Consider the following 27,785-nt stretch of genomic DNA (forward strand, 5'->3'; position numbering starts at 1 on the left):
GATTCTTATTTATGAGAAGGTTCGTTCAGGTCGTCAACCCAGTTTAAGCCAGTCTCAAAATAAGCAAGAAGATATAAATAACAAGAAAGCTGTCAAGCCCCAAGCGACTGATGTGAAACGTTGCTACAAATGTGGTGAACCAGGGCATATGGCCAACAGTTGTTCGCGTCCTAGGCAGTCTTCATGCTTCGGTTGTAAGCAACAAGGGCACCTTATTGCAGATTGCCCGCAAACAAATAGCGTTAAAATAAAGAGTGAAACAGCTCACGTAAATACTATAGAAACTATACGTGCGTCGACCATACGGTGTGTAGTTTTCAAAGATCTAATGATCAACTCTTTCAGATTTTCAGCATTACTCGACACGGGTTGTGACCTATGCTTATTGCGATACGACGTTCTAATTATGTTGGTGAGATCGAGCTCTCTAAGAAAAAACATCAGCTGAAAGGTATAGGGAATAGTATACTTAATACACTTGGTAGTTTCGATTATAGGATCAACGTTGATGAAGTCGAACTAGACATAACATTCCATGTTGTACGTGAGCGCGATATAATGTACGAAGCGATAATAGGTAATAACGTATTAAAGCAGGTAGATTTAGTAATAACGGGAAATAACGTCGAGTTTAAACGTAAGATGAACAAAGGAAACCCCTCGGACCCTGTAGAGCAAGAGTCCAAGGGTCCTGACTCAGTTTTGTTAGATGAGTTTAAGGATCTGTGCTTGGAGGTGCAAGCGGAGTTAAAGGAAATGCGTAACGTAGATTTGTCCCACATAAAAGGTAAACATGAGACGGAGATAGAACGGTTAATTGAATCCTATTCCCCTAGGAAACCTCAGCGGTCTCCAGTTTCCATGAAGATTTGCTTAACATATGACAACCCAGTATTTCAAGGTCCTCGGCGTATGTCGTATTCGGATAAATGTATCGTCGATAAACAAATAGCGGAATGGCTAGAAGAAGGCATCATCCTTCCTAGCGCTTCTGAATATGCATCGCCAATCGTACTGGTAGCAAAGAAGGACGGTACTAAGCGATTATGTTGTGATTATCGCCGCATTAATGAGAAAATTATGAGAGATAATTTCCCAATGCCACTTATGGATGACGTCCTTGAAAGGCTACAGGGGTCACAAATTTTCTCTACCTTAGATTTAAGAAACGGGTTCTTTCATGTTCCAGTTGAAGAGGGGTCACGGAAGTATACCTCATTCGTGACTCATCAAGGTCAATACGAGTTTGCTTACGTACCATTTGGAATCTCCAATTCTCCAGCAGTGTTCACCCGTTACATATTTGCTGTTTTCATAGACTTGATAAGAACAGGCACCGTTGTAGCATATATGGACGATCTTATAATTCCTTCACGGGACTTAGACGAGGGAATTGAGAAATTGAAAGCCGTGTTAGGTAGGGCAGCAGATTACAATTTACGCATCAAGTGGGAGAAATGTCAATTTCTTAAAACAAAGGTAGATTTCTTGGGCTACATTTTGGAGAATGGCACCATAAGGCCATCTGAAGCCAAAACAAATGCGGTGAAATCCTTTAAAGAGCCAGTTAACAGGAAAGGCATTCAACGATTTCTAGGGCTAACATCTTACTTCCGGCGATTTATCGAAGGTTATGCAGTGATCGCCAAACCCCTGTCTGACCTTTTGCGGAAGGATGCAAAGTTCGTTTTTGAAGAGGAAACGCGGGTAGCATTTCGACAGTTAATAGAGGCATTAGTCAAAGCACCAGTCTTGCGATTGTACAACCCGAAGGCGCACACTGAGGTTCATACGGATGCATCAAAGTACGGTTACGGAGCTGTACTTTTGCAAAAGGATAGTGAAGACCAACAACTACACCCGATTCAGTATATGAGCCGAAAGACAAAGCCGGCAGAGGAGAAGTACCACTCATATGAGTTGGAAGTTCTGGCTATAGTGGAAGCGCTAAAGAAGTGGAGGGTATATTTGCTTGGGATTCCATTCAAAATCGTGACGGATTGCAACGCCTTCACCATGACTATGAAAAAGAAAGATATTCCGCTAAGAGTATCACGTTGGGCGATGATGTTGCAAGACTATGAATATGTAATCGAACATAGAAGTGGATCAAAAATGCGTCACGTCGACGCATTAAGTAGGATGGCATGTCTCTTGTTGGAAGATTCTCTTATACATAGACTCAAACAAGCGCAACGACAAGTTGATTGGATTAGGGCGGTATGTAAAGTATTAGAAAAGGAAGAGTATGAAGACTTCTTTGTAAACCATGATGTGCTCTACAAAGACCCAGTAAAGGAATTATTAGTGGTGCCTTCACTCATGGAAGATGAGATTATACGCAAGGCGCATATGCAGGGACATGTTTCGTCAAAAAAGACCCAAGATGCCGTTGAAAAAACCTTTTTTATACCTCAGCTAAGACCCAAAGTAGAAAAGGTCGTTAGGAGTTGTGTACAGTGTTTAGTTACAAATGCCAAAACAGGAAAAAGGAGGGTTTCCTCAACCCTATCGATAAGGAAGACCGACCCCTATGCACTTTACATATAGACCATGTTGGCCCGATGGAGCAAACGAAAAAGCAATATAATTATATCTTAGTCGTTGTTGATTCATTCTCAAAATTTGTATGGCTATATCCCACGAAAAATACAGGGGCAGAGGCTGTCGTAGATAGACTATCGAATCAGGCAGCAGTTTTTGGAAATCCAAAGCGCGTTATAACAGATCGGGGGCCGCATTCACAAGTAATCTCTTCAAAGAATACTGTGAGAAGGAAGGTATCCAGCATTTGCTCATCGCCACAGGCGTACCACGAGGTAATGGACAAGTGGAACGTATCCACCAAATCGTAGTTCCAATGGTATCAAAGCTGTGTATGGAAGAGCCGGGAAATTGGTATAGGCACATAAATCGTGTACAACAGGCAATTAACAACACGCCAACGCGCAGTACTAAGGTTTCGCCGTTTAAGGTTTTGACAGATTTGAATATGAGGGCTCCGGGATTACCTGAATTCAATGAATTGTTGGAAATAGCAGCCATTGAAGAGTTAGAGTCAGAACGCGAAGAAATACGTGAGCAAGCTAAAAGAAACATTGAGCTGATACAAAATGAGAATAAACGAAATTTCAATTCTGGTAGAAAGGACGCGGTTAAATATAAGCCGAATGAGCTCGTAGCCATTAAGCGAACGCAGTTCGGGACCGGTATGAAGTTGAGGCCCAAGTATTTAGGTCCATATAAGGTAGTAAAGGCATTGGCTCACGATAGATATGAGGTGAAAAAGGTTGGCGAATGTGAAGGTCCGGGGTGCACCACTACCGTCGCCGAGTTTATGAAAAAATGGGAGCCATCGTTCGAGACGAACGATAAGTCAGGAGGGCCGAATGTGGGATTATAATCCGGCAGTACAACTCCATCTGGCAACACAACTTTATCTGACAACGCAACTGACAGAACTTGACGAAGACTATGACAACGAAAAGACGACGACAACTTGAACAAGAACAACAAACAGACAGTTCAGATTTAAAAGCCGCCGCGCATAGACACGAAAAACCTTAATATAAGTATTACAACAAATTTAATAATCTAAAAAACTAAAACTGTATTAAATATATAACTAACAAATATCACATGAATTATTTAAATAAATGCTCACTTATATAAAAACTAAATCGATAATCATTTCTGAACCCACATACATACATATTTATATCGTTTTCTTAAACTAACGCTTTAAGCATGTAAACATTTTATTTACTTCCTTCGACTTTGCTTTATAGTATAAACGAATGTATAATGAAGTTGAATTTAAATGCGCATAAATTTATTTTCGAAATCACTCATACGCCCTGGGCCACGTTCAATGATTTATACGTACGAGTATGAATGCCTCAAATGTTTTTATACTCAGTTGAGCAGAGCTCACAGGGTATATTAACTTTGATTGGATAACGGTTGGTTGTACAGGTATAAAGGAATCGCGATAGATATAGACTTCCATATATCAAAATCATCAGTATCGAAAAAAATTTGATTGAGCCATGTCCGTCCGTTAACACGATAACTAGAGTCAATTTTGAGATATCTTGATGAAATTTGGTATGTAGGTTCCTGGGCACTTATCTCAGATCGCTATTTAAAATGAACAATATCGGACTATAACCACGCCCACTTTTTCGATATCGAAAATTTCGAAAAACCGAAATAGTGCGATAATTCATTACCAAAGACGGATAAAGCGATGAAACTTGCTAGACGGGTTGAACTTATGACGCAGAATAGAAAATTAGTAAAATTTAGGACAAGGGGCGTGGCACCGCCCACTTTTAAAAGAAGGTAATTTGATAATTTTGCAAGCTGTAATTTGGCAGGAACGTTACTCCTATTACTATATGTATGCTTAATGAAAATTAGAAAAATTGGAGAACGACCACGCCCACTTTTAAAAAAGAAATTTTTTTAAGTCAAATTTCAACAAAAAATTTAATATCTTTACAGTATATAAGTAAATTATGTCAACATTCAACTCCAATAATGATATGGTGCAACAAAATACAAAAATAAAAGAAAATTTAAAAATGGGCGTGGCTCCGCCCTTTTTCATTTCATTTGTCTAGGATACTTTTAATGCCATAAGTCGAACAAAAATTTACCATTCCTTGTGAAATTTAGTAGGTGCATAGATTCTAGGACGATAACCCTTTTCTGTTAAAAAGGGCGAAATCGGTTGAAGCCACGCCCAGTTTTTATACACAGTCGACCGTCTGTCCTTCCGCTCGGCCGTTAACACGATAACTTGAGCCTAAATCGATATATCTTTACTAAACTCAGTTCACGTACTTATCTGAACTCACTTTGTATTGGTGTAAAAAATGGCCGTAATCCGACTATGACCACGCCCACTTCTACGATATCGAAAGTTACGAAAAATTTAAAAAAATGCCACAGTTCTATTCCAAATACGAAAAAAGGGATGAAACATGGTAATTGGATTGGTTTATGACGCAGAATATAACTTTAGAAAAAAACTTTGTAAAATGGTTGTGACACCTACCAAGTACAAGCAAACGAAAAATTTCTGCAGGGCGAAATCAAAAGCCCTTGGAATCTTGGCAGGAATACTACTCGTGGTATTATATATATAAATAAATTAGCGGTACCCGACCGATGATGTTATGGGTCACCCTGGTCCACATTTTGGTCGATATCTCGAAAACGCCTTCATATATACAACCACCACCACTCCCTTTTAAAACCCTTTATTCCTTTAATTTGATACCAATATCGTACAAACACATTCTAGAGTCACCCCTGGTCCACCTTTATGGCGATATCCCTAAATGGCATTCACCTATAGAACTATGGCCCACTTCCTCTTTAAATACTCTTTAATATCTTCCATTTGATACACATGTCATACAAACACATTCCAGGGTTACCCTAGTTTCATTTTCCTACATGGTGATTTTGCCTTATTTTGTCTCCATAGCTCTCAACTGAGTATGTAATGCTCGGTTACACCCGAACTTAGCTTTCCTTATTTGTTATATATGGAAACAAATTTAACATTTTATAGCCCGATAGCTTGTAAATGGATAAGCCGTGGGTAACAGACGCGACGTTCTGACGTATTGATTACTGAATAAATAGGGGCCTTCCAAGCTTTTGGTTTATTACGCTTTTATTTCCCTTTTTGATGGGTAAACATCTTTGCTTGCGGTATGGGGGAACGTTTGGTTGGTTGTTTTGCCGGCGGCATATCAAATCCTAAGTAGCGCACCATTTTGATGCACATTTTTCTGAAACCAATTGCTGATGTTTTAGTATGGCAATACGGCACTCCGTTGTTGTTGTTGTTTCTATTGTTGTTGCGATAAGGACACTCCCGCAAAACCTTGGGAGTGTTGTTAACGTTGAATGGTCCTTTACCGGATGCAAATCCGATAACATTCACTATAAAGGTACTAGCCCTACCATCTCGAGAAAGATGTGGTATGACCACATGCAACCTTCTAGGCCAAAATCCCCCCCCCCCCCTCCCCCCTAGATCCATCACGAGTTCGGGTTCACCAGAGCCTCTGCTGTTAATGAAACACGATTCGCCGCGGGTAGGTGAGGTTGACTATAGGTTTGGAGAAGCAATATACTGTGCTGGCAACCCCTTGAATCAATTTGGTATTTTAGTCGCCTCCTAAGACAGGCATATATACCGCGGGTATATTCTAAGCCCCCTAACCTGCTGGGGCTCGGTACTCCATTCGAACTCTTTGATGCTAACAATGAACCTACTGATATCTTTTACTGAATATTTAGCTTCTTCCTTAAGTTCCTACAGTATATAACTGCTCATAGTTAGAAACCTAGTGTATGCTAAATCTAGACATTCACACAGATAGTGCACGACTATATCTTTGCTGGTTTTGCCGGCGCAAATGATGTTTAAAGCAATCCTCACTCGATCAGCAAGCAGACAAAGCGGCCAGTGCCCCTTGATTGTGGCATTGCTTTTAAAGATCTCTTTATTTACGTATTTAATAGGTGTTCTGTTATTTTTCTATCGTAACGTGGCCAGATTTGCTTGCTTATCTTGCAGGTGTCCGAGGAGTACCAATAGGAGACTGCTAACACTTCGAACATGCTATGTACATATAAGTCTGGCGGTTGATGTAAATGGATGATGCATCTCGACCAGCTTCGCAGCAGCCAGCTAAGGCTTTGCTCTTGCAAGTTCACCTGCCTTCTCTTTGCCCTCGATGATCGTGTGACAAGGTACACATATAAGGGTTATGTTTGCAAACTTAGCTGCGGCTTTAACTAGCTCCATCTATCAGCTGCTGACGGCTTTAGACGAAGTGATGGTGGAGTTAAACGCCGTGAGCGCTTGGTTATTTGGGTAAAACACCTCGCAACCACCTACCAAGACCTCCGACAGGAACAAGAACTTCCACTTGGAAGTTGCTTGCATAATTGTGTATACGGACCGACAAAACCACCCTAAGATGTTCGCGGAAGAGTATGGGGAATAGAGGAGGTAAGCGTAAGAGTGAACACTACACTGTAGCGTAATGTGGGAACAATTTGCGTGGTAGCATTTATTAAAGTGAAGTCAGAAAAAAAAGCAGTTGATGGAAATTAACGAAGACAGAAAAAACAAGTAAGGAAGGGTAAGTTCGGGTGTAACTGCACACTACATACTCAGCTGAGAGCTTTGGAGAAAAATGTTGGAGTTGAATGTTGACATAATTTACTTATATGTAAAGATATCAAATTTTTTGTTAAAATTGGACTTTTAAATTTTTTTTAATTGGGCGTGTTCGTGATCCGATTTTATTTAGAACACATATAGTAATAGGAGTAACGTTCATCATGATATCTTCAACGACTGCCAAATTAAAGCTTACAAAACTTTTAAATTACCTTCTTTTTAAAGTGGGCGGTGCCATGCCCGTTGTCCAAAATTTTACCAAGTTTCTATTCTGCGTCATAAGGTCAACCCACCTACCAAGTTTCATGGCTCTATCAGTTTTTCGTAATGATTTATCGTACTTTTCCGGTTTTTCAAAATTTTCGATATCGAAAAAGTGGGCGTGGTTACAGTCCCATTTCGTTCATTTTCTGAGATGAGTGCCTAGGAACTTACGTACAAACTTTCATTAGGATATTTACTGAAAAATTTACTGAAGTTATCGTGTTTACGGACGGACGGACATGGCTAAATGAATTTCTTTTTTCGCCCAGATCATTTTAATATAAGAAGTCTATATCTATCTCGATTAGTTTATGCCGTTACGGGGTACAATTATGCGAACAAAATTAATATACTCTGTGAGCTCTGTTCAGCTGAGTATAAAAAATCTTTGGTATATAAAGGAGAAAGTTAAACGGCAAGGGAAAAAAGTAAATAAAAAATAAGTTGAAAACGATGAAAAGATAAAAAGATATCTATTTACTATCAATTATTTATTCAATTTGTTATCGACGTGTTATCGTTTTTTTTTATCGACGACTCATTGGTTTGTTGGGAAACTGCAATATGTAGTCGATGACACATCTGTAACCCATCGAATAAGAAAGAAATAAAAGATTACAATCCGAATACCCGACGAAGATTTCCCTATCGATATAAGCCGATAATGAAACAATAACTAATCGGTATCGGTTGTTACCGTCAAGAAACCAGAACTAAAGTTACAAACAAATTAAATGGGGGTTACCTGTCTGAACCAGCAAAAAAAGCTCATCAAAGGACTGCGCTCCTGGCACTTGACCTGTCAAAAGCTTTTGACATTGTCAACCACGGCACTTTACCCTAAAACACATACCTATCCCCTTGTCTTAAACTATGGACCGCAATGAATGGTTAGCAAGCGTTGATTAAATTTGGGAACAAAACTTCTAACCAACAGGGTGCCTCCCTACTACGACTTCTGCTTAATTTCTACATATCAAAGCTGCCTTCCGCACAAAGTGGAGTTACTATCATTTCCTACGCCGACGACTGCAATATAATGGCAACAGGACCTGGCACTTCAAATAAGACGAATTAGTTTCTACAATGAGGAGCTATCTGCCCAGTTTTCCGGTTTCTTTACCTTCCTCGACCTGGTGCCATCGCCGACCAAATCCACGGTCACTCTGTTTAGAACGTGGAAGCAACAGATGACGCAAATATTTGACGCTCACGTCGATGGTGGTTCGCTACCGACTATCAGTCAACCAAAGATTTTAGAGGTGATGCTAGATAACACTCTTACCTTCAAATTGGATGCCTTCAAAATTGTATCCAAAGTACAAAGTCGCAACAAAAACCTCAAGTCGCTTTCCAGCAGCACTTAGAGAGATAAAGAACCTCTCACGTGCTACATGTCATAAGTCTAGTCGTCTGGTCTAAAAAAACACACTGGAAAAGGCTCAAGGCCTGGCAAAATGCTGCTTTTAAATTGCCACGGGATATCTTTTTACATTATATGCATAGTGAGGCAAAAGTGCTCAAGATTAAAGAGCATAACGAAATTCTAAACAAGCAGTTTTTAATAAACTGTCACAAACAGAGACACCCCAGTAAACAGCACTTTGATGAAACCCCCCACACTACTTTTTGGTAACTTTTACATTATTGGTGTATGCCATGTTGTATGAGTAATTTTTTTTAAGTTTGTTTTTTGACTGTCCTCCTACAACTAGTTTGCAAAGCGGATTTACTACCATTTGTGACTTTCATGACCACCATCCTTTCATGAGTTCCATCTACTTGCTGTTAGGGTGTTAATCAGATTGTTTTACCACCAAAGTACAGGGATTAATTCACAGTTATCAGTGAAATACGCACAATGGCCAAGGCCATTAGTCACAGTACAATTGAAAGGAGGAAATAATATACATAACGGAAAAAGAGAAATCATAAGTAAAATCATAAGTAACGCAGTAATACTTTATCCCTCACAGAGAACAAATGAACAAAAACTAAAAACTTTGTCACTTCGCATACCAACAAATCACACACGAACGATTATCCTTTGAATTGGCTTAGAAAAAGTGCGAAACATATACCAACACCGAAACAATAGGAAGTGATTACCCTGCAAAAAATAGTGCGACTTATCCCCAAAGAGGGCGGTCTCCCATTGATCTCTTTTGTCTAAAATGGCCCATAATTGATCCCCTCTAGTCTCTTTTGGGTACAGTTCGGATTAGTGACGTTGAAATCTATGTAGCCCATTTTGAGAAACATAAAAAAATCGGCAACGAAGTTAGTTAAATAAAAGAGGTTATAGGTGATTCATTCGAATTATTTAAGAAAAATGCGGGGCCCTATACCGAACCTTGGATCATGTGCTCCATTATTGTCGACCCATATCTCTTGGAGTGAGTTGGCGACTTAAAAGTTTTTTTAAATAGATGCACTGAAAGAAATGGTGCTAGTAAAATCAACAAATCTGTTCCGCTGTTCTTGACTTAACGGAGATTAGGTGAAATTTATCGAATTATGGTTAATTCGACCGAGTTCTTTGTCAAGCGAACAAATTTGTATAGTAATTTCAACAGAAGAGAAATTGTCGCTCTAAAGTTAACAAAATTCTGTAAAATTTACAGATTCCTAATCAATCGAACTGATTTTTCTGTTAGCACAACTGATCTTACTGGTCATTTCAACAGCGATCAACAGTCAATACATGAGCAAATTTCAACGAAAATTTTACGCTCACTGCGCTCTCTACTTTGTACTTATGACGATGGTGCCACTTGTTAAAAAAAACCCCAAAATAAGAAAACCGCCAAATCGAAAAAACACAGAAGCTGGGAAAACAACAAGAAACTAGTTTTTCAGTTATCTATACAAAACGAAAAAACCCTTTTTTGAATTTACTGTGCAAAAATTATGAGATACCGGGACACCTATTTATCGGGTACAATTTTGCAACTTCTCCTCCAAGCCAAATGCAAAATTGCGCAAAATTGAACTTGCCGAATCACATGTAAAGTTACTTCAGTGGTGAATTACCTTCTAGCGATTTGATTCTTTACTTTTCCATAACTTACAAGTTCTCTATTTAAAATGTTACGTCAAGTATTTGTACTACAAGTTTTGTTCGAAACAATCAAGTGTGGCAACTACATGCGAGTGAAGAAATTGAGAATGTGCTGAGCTGCAACTAAAAGAATTGAGAATCAGTTTTGTGACTACTGTTTTCATTTCTAGGTGCAAAGAGAAGTTCAAAACTATAAATTAAATAAATTATAAAATATAAAATTTGGTGAAAGTGTGTTTAATAAAACAAAATAGTAAAGCGTATAATGTTTAATGTGTGCCAGCATATTTGATGTGCGCCCAATTGAAGTTCGGTTAGTAAGTGCCACCGTGGTGTGAAATCTCGATTGAATTGATCCGTATTTCGGTTGATTTCAATAGTCTTTTCTTTCAGTGTGTAACTAAAATTTTTTTGCAAGTTTTAGTATTGCGTTTAATATGTACATAACCTCGTACCATACGAAAACTAACACTTTTTGGTGAGAAAAGATATTAGTTTTCATTCGTACCCATATTTGTACAAAGGCGATTGGTCCTATCGTTCCCGTTCGGGTATAAATGGGTACAATTAGTCTCTTCATAGGTCATGCTCAAACAAAAGGGAACAGTTTAACGCATACAAAGAGATCAAAACTGACATTAGTTGCATACTCCTTTGCGACTCATCCGAAACTAATCGCATTTTTTGCAGGGTATCAACTAAATGCACACACATAGCCATGTATAAACGTAATAAATACATGTAAGAATTTCGTTGACAATGTCACCGACAACAATGCTGACAAAAAGTCACTTTTTTTACACAAATCACTCTTACACACAGCTGAGCATTCATTTCCTTTTACACTATACTTTGATATTCCTTTCTAAAACCAATGTCATGTTAGCTAATACATTAGCTACAGATATACAGATACACATACATATGTTGAGTAGGTGTACAGGTGATGTGAGTATGTGTTTGTAATTTAATACGCACAAATTGAAGTTACCGCTTGATAAGATTATATTCGTAAAGATTTCAGAGATAAAAATTTAATCGGATTAACCACAAAGAACTTTGTCAAAATGAGTGTATGAATGTAAGTATGTAAATATATGTATGAAGTCATGTTTGTTATCATATGCGCTTATATATATAATGAGATGTATGTAAATATATTATATTAAATTATGATTATTACAACTAGTTGGATTATCAGCCAAGCGTGAGACTTCAGCATTGCTACGTACAAACATTAATTTGTATGTAAGTATGTACTAATTTAGATAAACATTTCCATACTTCATTGCTTTTAATAGCTTAACTAATAGCGTGTAAACATATATGTACGTACATATTTATGACAGATACAAGTTGATGTGCATGAATAACTTCCGCTTTCAATGCGCAAAAAAATAACAACAAAATTTCACGTACACCCACCGGTACTCATCTTCTCAGATGTTGGGGATATGTTTGCATGTAATTGGTTGGATTTTAACAACAACAACGTGCATATTTAGCTACACATACTGTAAAAAAAAGTGAATATTCAATTTTGGCACCATTTTTATGACGTTGCTGAGTATTTTTACAGAAAAAATGTGTTCATCAATCGAAAAACTATCCTCGAAAACCCAAAAGAACTTTTTATTATACGTCTTTATAAAAGTGAGAGTAGGTTCTCTATAGAAAACTAGCGTGGCATAGCTAAGCTCTCCTCCATTTCAAAATTATTTAGACGTTGAGTAGCCGTAATGATTTGTTGCTACGATCTGTACGGAACCAGTCAAGCTCTATATCAGTAATCGTCACCCCGTAAGCGCTTTCGCCCAATTAATTTTGTAAAACGCTCAGGCAAGCGCACCACACATCCCCGCGAGCACGCATTCTATCCTGTCGCCTACAACCGAATGTATTCTGCTGTGCCCATTAGGAACCAAACTGCTATAACTTCGTGTAAAATGACTTTTGAAGTAATATTTTTATACTCAGCGTGCTTTGCACACAGAGCATATTAACTTTGATTGGATAACGGTTGGTTGTACAGGTATAAAGGAATCGAGATAGATATAGACTTCCATATATCAAAATCATCAGTATCGAAAAAAAATTTGATTGAGTCATGTCCGTCCGTCCGTCCGTCTGTCCGTTAACACGATAACTTGAGTAGATATTGAGATATCTTTGATTCACGAGCTTATATTGACCCAGAATAGATTGGTATTGAAAATGAGTGAAATCAAATGATAACCACGCCCAATTTTTATATATATAACATTTTGGAAAACACAAAAACCCTGATTATTTAGTAAAAAATAATACAATTAGAATGTTGAAATTTTATATATGCACTGATATTGAGAATCTGGATAAAAATTACAAAAAAAAATTTTTAAATGGGCGTGGCCCCGCCCACTTGTGATAAAATCAATTTTACAAATATTATCAATCATATATCGAAAATCGTTAAACCTATCGTAACAAAGTTCGGCAGAGAGGTTGCCTTTACTATACGGAATGCTTTGAAGAAAAATTAACGAAATCGGTTAAGGACCACGCCCACTTTTATATAAAAGATTTTTAAAAGGGTCGTGGACGAAAATAATAAGCTATATCTTGCAAAAAATAGCTTTATATCAATGGTATTTCATTTCCCAAGTGGATTTATAACACTAAATAGGAAAACCTTCAAATTTAAAAAAATGGGCGTGGCACTGCCCCATTTATGAGTAATCAATTTTCTATGTTTCGGGAGCCGTATCTCGAAGAAAAATTAACATATCGTAATGAAATTGTGTACAAATATTTGCCTTATAGCAGGAAATATTACTAGAAAAAATGGACGAGATCGGTTAAAGACCACGCCCACTTTTATATAAAAGATTTTTAAAAGGGTCGTAGAAGAAAATAATAAGCTATATCTTATTCTTATTTATTTGTTCTTATTTATGTTTTATTTATGATTTATACTTTTTTTTGCTACCGAGTCTTTGAGAGGCAGTTGTTTCTTAAGCGCCGAGATCTAAAACCGCTCAGCTACAGAGAAACTCATCAGCTGAGAAATATAGATTCACAAAATACAATAGATTAAAAGTATAAATATATTTTTTAATTATTAAGAGAAGATAAAACCGTTTTTTTATGGCAAAGAGCGAGTCCGAAATATAAATTATTCTCGAGTGAGATTTATAATCTTCACACAAACATAGAAAAGTCCAGCCATAAATAGTAGACCTAGCATTTCTCTATGACTTGCAAGGGTAGGAAGATTTATTAGTTTTAACCGATTAGTGTAAGGAGGAAGATTTTACGGAGATTCCCATTGAAGATTTCCCAAGGCGAAAAGTAAAAATTGTTTTTGAATTGATTCTAGTCTATCCACATGAACTTGATAACGCGGATTCCAAATTATCGATCCATATTCTAATATCGGCCTCACCAATGATGTAAAAAGGGTTTTGCAACGTAAGGATCACTAAACTTTTTATTAGCGAAAAATAGCTTTGTATCAATAGAATTTTACTTTCTAAATTGAATTATAACATTAAATTGGAAAACACTAAAATTTTTGAAAATGGGCGTGGCCCCGGCCCTTTTATGACTAAGCAAATTTCTATGTTTCGGGAGCCATAACCCGAAGAAAAATTAACATATCGCAATGAAATTGTGTACATATATTTTCCTTATAGTAGAAAATATTTCTAGTAAAAATGGACGGGATCGGTTAAAGACCACGGCAACTTAGATACAAAACAAATTTAAAAGGGTCGTAGACTAGAATAATAAGCTATAACTTGGCAAAAAATAGTTTTAAATCAAAGATATTTCACTTATAAAGTTTTATTGTAAGAGGAAATGAGGAGAAATTTTTTTAAACGGGCGGTGCCACGTGTTATGTAGAAAAGTAATTTTCTGAAATGAAATGTACAATTTGAGCTCACGCTGAGTATATAATATTCGGTTACACCCGAACTTAGACACCTTTACTTGCTGGGTATATTTTTAGTTCACCTCTACGAAAACAACGAAGCTTTGTTTAATTTATTTAATAATTAAATTTTAAATTAAATTAATTTGAATTGAACGCATCTAGAAGTACATATTTTTAAATGCGTTCAAGAAAACAATGCGATACGTTAATTTTGAAAGCTATCAAGTCCGTCTGGGTTTGTGTACGTGCCAGCGCCATTTCTGCTCGCTGATTGGTTGTCGCTAATTTTTTAGAAAACAAAATAAAGAATAGACATGCACTGACAAAAATTTACTTCGTCTCACTTGAAATTAAAATTTGAAAATGGAATATACATGAAGTAGGAAGATAATTTAAGATTATCATATTTAAGATTATAAGATTTAAGATTATCTAATAGAATATAATAAATAATAGCCGTGTTTTTTAAACGGTTGTATTTAGCTTGACTCTGTACCGAACAGAATTTTGTAATCGAAATTTAAGTAACTTCCCGATAAGCTACAAGCTTGAAACATAGAACCCGATGACAATGCAATATAAGGAAAAAAACTCCGATAGGTGGCGCATAGATCGAAAGATTTTAAAAAATCGTATTTGTGGTCCGATTTGATTCATATTTGGAACACATGATACATACATGAATAGAAAGCGACCTATGAAAAAAATCAATGCCAGGTGCGCGAGGATCCAGATATTGAAAATAATATCATTTTATGAATTTTCGAAGTTTTCACAGTGTACTTTTTATTAGCTCCGTCGCCATTTTTTTATTTTTGGATTTCAAAGTGGTGTGGTCACGCTTCCATAAAAAGCGTTCGGCGATCCCTGCTCTATATCATTTATACCGACTAGTTCGAGCTTTCTAAGCAGTATTTTTCTATCAAAAGTCTCGAAAACCTTTTTTATGTCAATAAACACATCTTGGCGGCCACCGTGGTGTGATGGTAGCGTGCTCCGCCTATCACACCGTATGCCCTGGGTTCAACTCCCGGGCAGAGCAACATCAAAATTTTAGAAATAAGATTTTTCAATTAGAAGAAAATTTTTCTAAGCGGGGTCGCCCCTCGGCAGTGTTTGGCAAGCACTCCGGGTGTATTTCTGCCATGAAAAGCTCTCAGTGAAAACTCATCTGCTTTGCAGATGCCGTTCGGAGTCGGCATAAAATATGTAGGTCCCGTCCGGCCAATTTGTAGGGAAAATCAAGAGGAGCACGACGCAAATTGGAAGAGAAGCTCGGCCTTAGATCTCTTCGGAGGTTATCGCGCCTTACATTTATTTTTTTTTTAAACACATCTACAAGAGACCAAGAAGCTGAAATTTACCGTCCATAGAAAGCAATTTTATAATTTTACTAATTTCTCAAAGCTGGGGCGGGATATTTTCAACTTTTTTAGGTTCGCTCAAAAATATGGACATACAAAATGATACTTAGGCTAGGTGCGAGTTTGCCTGAACTTTAGGTACCTAAACTAATATTCAACTGTGACTAAATGTTTTCTCTATTTAGGTAAAAATTTTGGTCAACTTGCACCCAACCTTAATAACTTAAAATACAAGAAAAGTAATGCACCAGGTTCAAAACCTGAATTATCATCTTTTATAAATGGCAAACATCTGATTGAAGAGAACGCCTCCCAGGGATTTAAGAAGTTATCTCCGCAAGCATTATGAAGAAATAAGGCACCTGAAGAGAAACACAAACAGGCCCTTAATGATATCCACAAAAAGGCGTCGGACATCTATGGCAGAAGCTGCCCTGCGAACCCCGTTCTTAAAAATAAATACCATGAACTCACATAATGTTTGTCCTGCTTGCAACGTGTATCCACATGACACCAATCATTTTTATACCTTTCATGAAAATGAAATGGTATATTAATTTCGTCACGAAATCTAAAATTGTAAGTCCTTAAAGGAAAATAGATAGACCCACCATTATGTATACCGAAATAATCAGGATGAAGAGCTGAGTTGATTTGGCCATGTCCGTCTTTCCGTCTGTCAGTCTGTCTGTTTGTATGCAAACTAGTCCCTCAATTTTTGAGATATCTTGATAAAATTTGTTGAGCGGGTGCATTTGGGTGTCCGATTAGACATTTGTCGGAACCGGCCGGATCGGACCACTATAGTATATATCCTCCATACAACCGATTTTTCAGAAAAGGAGGATTTTTGTCATATCTTACTTAATTTAACAGATTGAAGCTTCAAACTTCACCATATAATTTCGTATATTGCACATATTGTTGCCTGAAAAAATTGATTAGATCGGTCGTATATACAGTATATATCCCCCACAACCGATTGTTCAGATAAGAAACTTTTCGTAATTACTGCCCCATTTTAAGAGCTAGAGGCTTCAAATTTCAACGAATGCTTACGCATATAGAATATATTGTTGTCTGAAAAAATCATAGAGATCCAAATTCAAATTTTTGCCCCTTTTTTACGGCTAGAAACTTCAAAATTCATCAAATTTCATCAAATAGTTACGATTACGTCATATTTTGTTGAAATACGTGATTCGTAGTCATAGTTTTTACACGCAGACCACAAAAAAACCTGAAACTTTGCATCCTCACACAAAGTACCTACCTGTTTTTTATTTTATATTTATCTTAAAAATCGTTTAGGTATGTACATCTGTTCACTATATATTTCTTATCTTATACATAGGATTATTCGGAGATTACGAACGGGATAAGATTATTGTTCAGCCCCATTCATGAAAGGTACGAAGTCTTCGGCACAGCCGAATACAATCCCGCTCTTACTTGTTTCAATATCAATGTGGAACCAACGTCTCTAACACCCCTCTAACTCCCTGTTGAAACTGCAAGTTTCCTTGGACTCCATTTAGAGTATATTGATTACTATTAAGGTGGGCGGTCGCACCTATTAGATAGGGCGAAGCACTGCTGCAAAAACAACAACAACAAGCGTTTCTTCTTGCTGCCCACACTTCCTGCATCTACTGTTACTGACACGATCTAATTTACTAGCGTGTGACGCTAAAAGGCAATGTCTCGGTAGGGCATTATGAGCCTTAGATCTCCGTTTAGAGATACATGTATTCAACTTTGTGAGTCTTATATCGTAAGACTTGCATAGGGTCTTAGAAATTTTTCCGACCCGCCTTGACAATTTTAGATTTCTCCCAAGCGAATTGCAACTTTCACCATACCCTTATTCAGTGATGTACCGTATTCTGCCAACTTATCAGGCATTTCGTTATCTTCTTTCGACAAGCACCTAGTATGCTTAAATGTACGATCCAACCTGACCCCTTCTTTGCACTTTGTGAGACTACTTCCATATTGGCTGCAAGACAACCTATATGTATACATTCATGCTTTCTCCAGAATTTCTTCTGCTTTTGTCACAGCTACAGTATACTGAAATTACTGTAATATAGTAGCCTGTTTGATCTATCCATTTCTAGATCGACATAGACCCAATGGTGATATGAAGGTTCTTGAGTAAAAAGATGGCACACGAATGGTTCGGTAGTATATAGAGCACAGATGAAGGTTCCTTCTGCTTCTAATATAAATACTACTCGAGCAGTTCTCCAAAATTGGCGGCCGCCGTGGTGTGATGGTAGCGTGTTCCACCTACCACACCGAAGCCCCCCGGGTTCACGCCCCGTGCAAAGCAACATCAAAATTTTAGAAACAAGTTTTTCAATAAGAAGACAATTTTTCGCTCGGCCTTAAATCTCTCCGGAGGTTATCGCGCCTTTCATTTTTATTTTATTTTATTTTTTTTTATTGTTCTACAAAATTTACGAAAGATGCTTCAGCTATTATGAGCAAATTGCCAGGAGTTGATCTTGTTACTAGAGCTCTACCAGTGTTTGAAGTTAAACCACAAAAGAGCTAACTTTAATAGAAACAAATAATTTGAAGATATTTGAGAAGAGCATTGTCCGTTTCTATCGGTAACAAGCGATACCGACAAGTTATTGCTTAACTATCAACTTATTATCGAAGGTAAAGTTATTTTCGGTTTCTGACCGGCTTGTTATCGCCAAGCCATTGGCTTCTTATCGGCCTGTTATCGCATGGTTACAGATGTGTCAAGAATTTTACATTGAAGTTATTACGTTGCTGCTTTATAACAAACCGTTGGGTAGTCGATAGCACGTCGATAACATATTGGTAGCACTCCGATAAAAAATCGATACAATTTTTATGCAAATTTATAATTTTTTGATAGTAAGTCGATTACTTTTCGATAACTAATACAAAGTTCTTTGCTCACAGATCGACAACTTTTTGATGACAAATTGATAACACGCCGATAACAAGTTGAAATAGAAACTGCGTATTGCTAAGATTCTCAGATTACTTAAAGAGAAAATTGTCAGCATAAAAAGTGGCATCAAACAATTTAAGAATAAGAAAACTGCGCATTTCATTTCTAAAGCAGAGTACAGTGGAAATGAAAATAAATTCTTATGCAATAAAAAGTAATAGTGACTTACCCACAAACTGACTAAATGACCATTTGGCAGGCGTACAAACGGATGTTTAACTTTGTGAAGGATGAGATAATATGCCTTACGATGGCGCTCCGTTCACACACATACAAATTGTTATGACCAGCGCAGAAACCGCAGATAGGAGGCACGAAAACATAGTAAAAGCAAGAGATTCTGTGTTTACGTGGAAAGGGAGAAAGCAGCGATGTATGAAAACTAGATTGCATATGAATTATGTTATAGTTGGGCCACGTTTTGGGAGCTACGGCTAAATGGCTGGCCGGTAAGCACGTAATATCCTTTTTGCAACTATTTACTTTCTTTTACATGCCACTTTTATGTCGTTGTTGTTATTGTTATTTTGCTTGTAGTTGGCACGATGATGTTGCTGATTATGAAGTCTGTTGGCAGACTCATTTTCGAACAAAAGTTTTTTTTTCTTTCTTTGTGTCTACTTTGCTCTAGTTAAAGTTGGTATATTGGAGGAATGCTGACAGCTTATTTTTGTTGTTGTTCTTGTTATGGTTGCAGCTGACACACTTTAAGTAAATATCATTTACATGAGCAATATTTTTTTTTAGTATTAACAAATGGCAAGAAAAATGTAACAATTTAAAAAAAAAGAAATTTTTCTGAAAACGTAATATGAGAAAGCAAGAAAACTAAAAAAAATAAGCAACTATAAGAAAAAAGCAATATCTAAGTGAAAATAATTAAGTTATACAAACAAAAAAGCTGTCTTTCGTATAGTCCCACAAACTTGTTCGGAGCGTCCTCTATTGTGAGTCCGATGGGAGTTTGAAATATATGAGCCCTACAATACAAAATCATGAAATCGGGTACGTTGGAAATATGCAGCTTTCGTATCAATATTTATAGAATGTGGGAGTGGGAGAGGGAGGGAGAGTGGGAGTGAGGGTGAAAGTGGAAGTGAGGGTGGGAGTTGGAGTGGCAGTGATATCAATGAATACTACATTGAGTCGCACGGCCCATTCTGTACAAAAACTAGCAACACTAGATATTATCGTTGCTAGCCCGAGAGTTCAACGAGACGACTGGCCATCCCAAAATAAGACTACCCTATTATCAATATTACCCGTATCTCTGCTTGCGATACATATAGCTCAGTATGGCGTAGGTTAAGATCAGCCTAATAATAACTTTGTGCTTCCATCGTGGCGCATTATTAACGGAAAGGTGTCCGTTAGGTGTTTCGGGAAATAAAGTTCATGGACTTGTCTCACTGTCTTCAAGCGATTTTTTTGCGTCCTGTGGTCTCCGCCCATTTCCTCAGCTTGCTTAGTGCTAACTGTATGATCCCGAAAAGCAGGATAAGACACAACCCAGATGCCAGTAGCAATACACCATCCGCCATGGAGTTCAACTTGACGCGTGTGATGTAACCTCACTAGCTCTCACCTTAGAGGTTATTCCTAAAGACCGAAGAGCTGACTCATGCAATATGCATATTTCTTCGATGCAAGCTTTGACCTCATTATGCATCCGTGGTTCGCAGGATACAGCGTTAAAGATGGAAGAGACAATTCCGTATCTGAAGAAGAATTCGTTTACAGATGGCAAAGATGGCATAACATTAGTTAAAGGACAGTCCTGCAAGGGCAGAACTTAATGACAGAGATTGAAATCCCTTATAAAAATAGATGGAATATCAATTTTATGACATTGCACGAGTGGGGGTCTTTTTGCCTCAAATACTACCTCAGGCTCCTTCCTTTTCTTGTGGTGATAAAGATAGTCCTCGGAGGTTTAGGGGAGTGTTCCGATAACAAGCACTATTTAGGTACTAGCCTGACCAACTCTGGAACGATTTAATAGGATGACGTTTAACCTTTTAGATCATCCCGCCTCCTCCGCTGATTTAGAGAGAAACCGAATTCAGACAGAAGAACATATAACAGGCTTCAATTCCTGGTTTCGATAGCTGTTTTAAGATAGAACAAAGAGGTAATTTTTGTCGTTTCCGTTTCATAGGATCTACTGAAAGTATCGGAGAATAGTAAAAGTCAGGTAATTAGTGGACTAACCGCTCCAGAAACACACTGGTTAAATCAAAAGGCTGATTATTTATGAACTTCAAGCTTGATTAGGCAGAGAATGCGTAAGTTCCAAAACGAAGGAATATACGTCTGACATTATTTTGCAAAAGAGATGATGTCGGATTTTTAGCAACTCTGCAACTTTCGATATAATTTTTTTTTTTGTTTTTGTTTTTGAAAAATGGGTGTTGCTTATATATACATTTCAAAAACCCTGCATACTTTAAGGCGCTATTTTATTTCACAAAACTAACGTTGAAATTCCACCACATTCTGCCATTTATGGTTTGCGCTTAAAATCAGGTTAATGGTGACAAGATTACCAACCATGCCAATGGCGCCAGCAAACAGCAACAACTGCAATAGAAGCTGGAGAGCAGCATCAGCTGTCAATGTCGCAACTGCCACCTTTGACACTTGGGCTATTAAATTACCGCAGCAATGACAGGAAGGAAGTGGCGCAAAAAAAAAATAAGAAAACAAATGGTGTGTTAAAAGTATGAATGTGTTAGTATGAACAAGGATCAGAGGAGCAAATGCTGCACAAGCGACATTGCTGAGATAAGAAAGCTACCGTTAAACATGTTGTTGGGTTTGTTGTTGTTGTTGCCGTCATGGATGCCATAACTAACATTGGCTTGCAGCAAATTGTGTGTGAATTTTTTGCAGTTGATGTTTTTGTTGTTTTAAGAGATATGTACTTTAGGGTGGGTCGATTTGTATGGACGAAAGTTAACCGATATCGCGTCATCAATTTTTCGATAGGATTTGGGCTCAGGAAAAAAGTTCTACTATGCATACCCAAAAAAATAATTTTCGAGCCTGCGAAATTTAATTTTTTGAGTATTTTTCGACTTTGATTTTTAAGGTTTTTTTCATGACCTACTAAACAAATTTTCATACGTATTCCCTGTCCGACCCAAAATATATATTTTTTTTTCAAAAATCTGTTATCGACAACGTTTTTAGCGGGCATTTTTGGGCCGGACAGGGTACACATTAAAATTTTACAATCAAATTAAAATTTTTTACTAGGTTGTGATAAAAACCTTAAAAATCAAAGGCGAAAAGAAGTCAAAAAAATAAAATTTCGCAGGCTCTAATATTATTTTTTTGGGTATGCGTAGTGGAACTTTTTTTCCTGAGCCCAAATCTTATCGAAAAATCGATGGCGCGATATCGGTTAATAAATCGACCCAGTCTAATGTACAAATTTGCATTTTGTTGCAAGCGCTTTCACTACATTTTGAATTATATGCTTTGTTATTGTTGTAGTTTGTAGTTAAATACTCTCTATGTTAAGTTTTGTTCATTTTATTTTGTTTCAGTCTTTAATGCTGTTTTACTATCTAGAAGCATATTTATTTAACAACTCTGCATTGCGCTCTTATGCTGATGCATTTACAGTCATTATTGTTTTTGTTGCTTGAGTTGCTGCGCGCCCTTAAATTTTACACTCTTTTTTATACCCAGTTGTGTATAGCTGCATGAATGTACTAATTTGGTTGGCCTAACTTTAGTGTTTTACGGCATTATTATTAGGCCTGGAAACACTACGACCTACATATGTTTAGATCTATTGCACATGACCTTTCAGCCTAATTTTGTATATGGAGGCTTTTGATGTATCTAAGTACCTCTTCAGGCTTTTTACTCCATATCACATAGGGATTAAGAGTTACACCACCTAGATGGGAGAGTATCTGCCTTGCCAAAGCGATGCATTCGCGGAGAATGTGGAACGCCGTTTCATCCTCCAGCTCACAGAAACGACAAATTTGAGTATAGGATAGATTTAACTAACTTAGGTGATATCGGGAACAGTGTCCCGTATAGTAATCAGTGAGAGTTCGTAGGTCCTACCTGCTTAGATTAATGAGTTTGGCTGATACTTTCTTTGCAGTCAATCCAGTGACGTCTGAATTGTTTTGTTTCCCAGTTACTTATGGTTTCCCTAGAGTGTGCTTTTGTGAGTCGACAAAAGGGCTCTGGACCATAGAATGCTGCTGTATCATCCTGCTTTGCTAGGTAATCTACATGTTCATTACCTTCATGTCCCTGATATCAGGGAACCCATCCTAACAAAACCTTGTTTTAGGCTCCCAACTCATTAAGGGTTTCAAAGCAGTCATCCACTAGCTTAGGTGTAACTGTGTAGGATTGCAAAGCACGCAGGGCCGCCTGGTTGTCCGACATAATGTAGATGGTCTACGAGATGAGCCTCTCCGTAGACATTCTCTATCGCAAACTTCTTTTGCATGGATTTCTGCCTGAAATATTGTGGGGTAGCATCCCATTGGTATCGATTTCCTGAAGTTCGGCCCATAGATGCCAGCTCCTGTTCTTCCGTCATCGATCGACCCATCCGTGATCCAGATCTCTGAGTCAGAGTCATTATAAGGATTCCCTGTTTCCCAGTGGGTTCTGGGTTCATGTTTCCAACCTTCAACTCCGAAATATTTTGAAGTCTTAGTGGGCCTAGTGTTGCATCCTTCTCCATCAGAATAGGGAAGGCAGGTATTCCCACTAAAGCACTAAGTACATCAGCAGAGGAAGTTCTCATCGCACCCGTTATGCCAATGCAAACTAGTCGATGCAATTTGGTTAATTTTGCTGTTGCCGTTCATTGTGTGGCAGGAAATAATAAGACTTCCATTTATCGTGAAGATCAGATGATCAGAATACACGATAACTTGGGCCAAAAATTTAGATAACTTCACCACACTTATTTCGCACATAGGGAGCGGCTGATAGACTTGCAAAGGCTCGAAGTATGATCACCTGTAATTGCGGGTTCCTTCCTAGAGGGATACTCCACACCTCGTTTCGGTCTCCTAATCAGAAATGTGGAGCTTAGTCGATTACGCCGTTCAATGTCGGACATAGCTCTAGCTTGCTAAATGTTTTGAGAAACTGTTCACAATAATGATGGCAGCTAAACGAACAGTTCTCAGAATAGAAGAAACTTCATGACTTGATAAGCGCAATAGGCACTTCTGGTACCGTTACAGTAGAAAAATATTTATGTATCTGTCCTAATGTAACAATGACGCAAATATGACAAAAATGATTGTAGCAACAGTTCCTAGGAAATCGCCCTCGTTCGTAGTTATTCTCATGATCACATCGAGATTTCGAACGAGTTAAAGATGCTGTCACAGTCAATTAGTAGTGGCGATTTGTTCAAGCATTTTATATGACCTTCAAGTCGCCGCGTCAAAATTACAGTTTGCAAACTAACGTTAACTATGATTGAGTATTATGCTCAGACAAACAGTGGCCATGTAGGCAACGTTCTGCTATCCGCGACTGTGCACCATCTCCCTAATGGTTCTTCCGGTAGCGGCTTCACGAAGTGAGAGAAAAAAGTTGTTGCACTGCTCGATTAAGTCGTTAGATTGATTGTTACTCCCAGAGAGCAAGTGCGGGATGCTGGTGGAAAATACATTGGCTGTGTTTTTTCTAAATATGCAGACTTTTCTTTCATATCTGCCATAGGGACAAACACCGGTCATGAAGAAAACTGGAAGAAAGGTAGACCAAATGCACTGCAGACCTTAGTTTTTCAACCGTCGAGTTGCGCGAAAGTTAGTTATGACCGGGAACTTGTGCAATCTGTCCGATTTTACAGTATAAAAGTGAATATGTGTATTGGAAAACCATGCTGTCCAACCACCTGAGCAAAGTGGTCCGACTAAATAGTAACAAGCAACAAGCAAAAGAAACAAAACGTTTCCAACCCGTTAACGAGTTTAGTTCAGTTTAGAAATTGTAAACCAGTTGATTTGCTAAGGTGTGCCTGTAGTGGGCGTGCTTCCTTTATAACAACGAAAGTAGAAAGACAGGTGTCACTATTTTCAGAAACATCTACTCTCCAACCTAAAGTATATTGGAAAGAACTGATCATTCTTTGTGGATTCTCAGACGAACTGATCTTATAAAATCTAAATCGATCTCCACTCAAGAACTGAAAATGGGTGCAAGGAAACCTAGTCGACACTAAGCCTAGTGCTTGAATCACCTCCCTGCCGTATACTTAACAGCAGTGCCGGCGGGATAGGTACTTGGGTAGTAGAATGTTTAGTTAAGTTATATGTTAGTCCTACACATCCTTTCGAGGTTTGGGCGTTTGCATTTTTGTTTGTCGTTTGTCCCTGGCTCGCTACTGCTACTTAGCAGTTCAAGAGGTATCAAAAGGACCTCACAAAGACCCAATAAGTCGACGAGAGTTATGATAGGGTTGGGGTAGGTTAGGTTTAAGCTGCTACCGTGGAGGGACTCATAGGCTAGTGCCAGGAGGATCATTGTAATTGCTCAAAAAGTGGCGTTATCTCTCTTCTTTGAACGATTTCGAGGATCCGATAAAGGCTAACAAGTTCTTGATGTCGCACACCATGACCCGGCGTAGATTATACAGAAAGTTAGGTTCAAGGAAACGCTTTCTTGCTCCACTTGCTTTACAACTCATACAGTATGTATGATTATAATGACCAGTTAGTACTCCTACAAGTGTGAAAAATATATCCTTAGTTAGGATGTAAACGAGACGTCATCTCTTAAGGTCCTATTTTTGCCAGGTTCGCTTAGATATCCGACATCCTTTGACTGTAGCTATATATTTGTAGCTTGACGGTAGATGTACTATTTTAGCAAGAGCTTGCATGGGGTATGCGGGATACCAAGCATTCTTAGTCAAGAAGAATCTGTTTGTCGTGCCCTGCCTAAATTGGAAGAAATTACGTAAAAGAAGCTAAGTCTGCTGATAGAAATAACGTGCGTCAGTTGTGATTAAAAAGCACAGCAGATGAGTAAAAATGCAAGAAGAAGGAAAATTCCTGCCGGAACAATAATGACGACCAATACCTTTATCAGTTGGGATTGGACGGACGTTCTATCTTCTGACCATAACGAAACGAGAATGTTAATATAGCGGCATATGACAGAGAAAACCACCGCCTGGGTGGGTTAGGTTGAACTGAACGGTGCATGAGGATCTCACATAGACTGAATGAGTCCGAAGTGTTACCAGAAGTTTGTTTAACGACAAAACTGAAAAAACAGGATCCATGTTATAAAATAACTTCATCCTCTTGGCAAGTACTAGAAGCTTTCTAGGACCTATGCCACTTCTATCATGATCTTCGATACCTTGCATCAATATAAAAGCTGCTATCTTCTCCCAGTGTTTCTACTGCTTTGGTTACAGCTAATACTTCCGCCTGGAAAACGCTACAGCTATATCGCAACTTGTAGGATCGGTTTTTTTCCGGATGAGCACAGTATATCGCAAACCCTACGTCTTCCACTACTTTGGAACCATGGGTCAACACGTGTATCGCCCTTTCGAAGCGCAGATACGAAATCAGGACGAACAGATTATCTGAAACCAACGTCTGAGTTTTCAAACAATGTCTTTCTGAAAACTACTAGAATAAGCGAGGCATCCCGTCTGTTTAAATAAAAAACTGAAAACAAGGTATACAATGTTTGATTTCACACGAGCTTGAGACATTGTTAGTGATTATATAAATACACAATAACATATATCTATTGTGCACTCTTTTTCATTTCAGTTGTTGCAAGGCTTTGTTCTAACCCAAATTAAACTTTTTCCATTTTTAAAATTTTGTTGTTTCAGAGCAAAAACTCTTCTAGTTTATGGCTTGTCCTCTGCAGCCACTCTTCGTCTGCTTCTGCGTCTATATATCAGTCTAGCTGTCGGTAGATGCTTGCTAAATCATTAAAGGCACTTTTTCTGTACGCTCACTCGGTCAGTTGTCCGGTCAATCGGGTGCATTGCACTGTGGTATGTCAATAAATTTTGCTCAAAATTGCTATAAATCTAATATGATTTTTAGGAGAGCTCAACAAAAGTTTGTTACATTAAAACGCTCACCTACGTTAATCTAAATAAAAAAGGTTTATAAAATTCGTAGCCGCTGGTTTTGTCTGTATTGTGATCTTGTTTTTTGTTTGTTTGTTGGATTTGGTTTTACTTGATTTTATTGTTGTTTTTATACTCAGCTGAGCAGAGCTCACAGAGTATATTAACTTTGTTCGGATAACGGTAATCCGTAACGGCATAAACTAATCGAGATAGATATAGAATTCTATATATCAAAATGATCTGTGCGAAAAAAGAAATTTATTTAGCCATGTCCGTCCGTCCGTCCGTAAGCACGATAACTTGAGTAAATTTTGAGGTATATTAATGAAATTTGATATGTAGGTTCCAGGGCACACATCTCAGATCGCTATTTAAAATGAACGAAATCGGACTATAATCACGCCCACTTTTTCGATATCGAAAATTTCGAAAACCCCAAAAAGTGCGATAATTCATTACCAAAGACGGATAAAGCGATGAACCTTGGTAGAATGGAAAATTAGTAAAATTTTGGAGAATGGGCGTGGCACCGCCCACTTTTAAAAGAAGGTAATTTAAAAGTTTTGCAAGGTGTAATTTCGCAGTCTTTGAAGATATCATGATGAATTTGCCGAATAAAAATTAGCAAAATTAGATGACGAACACGCCCAATAAAAAAAAATTTTAAAAGTCAAATTTTGACAAAAAATTGAATATCTTTACAGTATATAAGTATATTATGTCAACATTCAACTCCAGTAATGATATGGTGCAACAAAATACAAAAATTAAAGAAAATTTCAAAATGGGCGTGGCTCCGCCCTTTTTCAATTCGTCTAAAATACTTTTAATGCCATAAGTCGAACAAAAATTGACCAATCCT

At 37.8% G+C, this 27,785-nt stretch overlaps 1 protein-coding gene across 3 annotated transcripts in view; it reads right to left on the reverse strand.

Annotated features, from left to right (window-relative positions):
• Positions 1 to 27,785, reverse strand: part of Calx (sodium/calcium exchanger 3) — a 433,860-nt gene that overhangs the window by 386,441 nt on the left and 19,634 nt on the right. Inside the window, exon 2 of one of the 3 annotated variants that reach the window (XM_067761889.1) lies at positions 18,983 to 19,440. The exons of 1 other annotated variant lie outside the window; for it this stretch is intronic. The gene's annotated coding sequence lies outside the window, so the exon portion shown is untranslated. Of the gene's footprint in view, positions 1 to 18,982; positions 19,519 to 27,785 lie in introns of all 3 variants that reach the window. One more of the 3 variants, XM_067761888.1, reaches the window with a different exon arrangement.

Source organism: Eurosta solidaginis, chromosome 1, assembly GCF_040869045.1.
Source record: "Eurosta solidaginis isolate ZX-2024a chromosome 1, ASM4086904v1, whole genome shotgun sequence".
Lineage (NCBI taxonomy): Eukaryota > Metazoa > Arthropoda > Insecta > Diptera > Tephritidae > Eurosta > Eurosta solidaginis.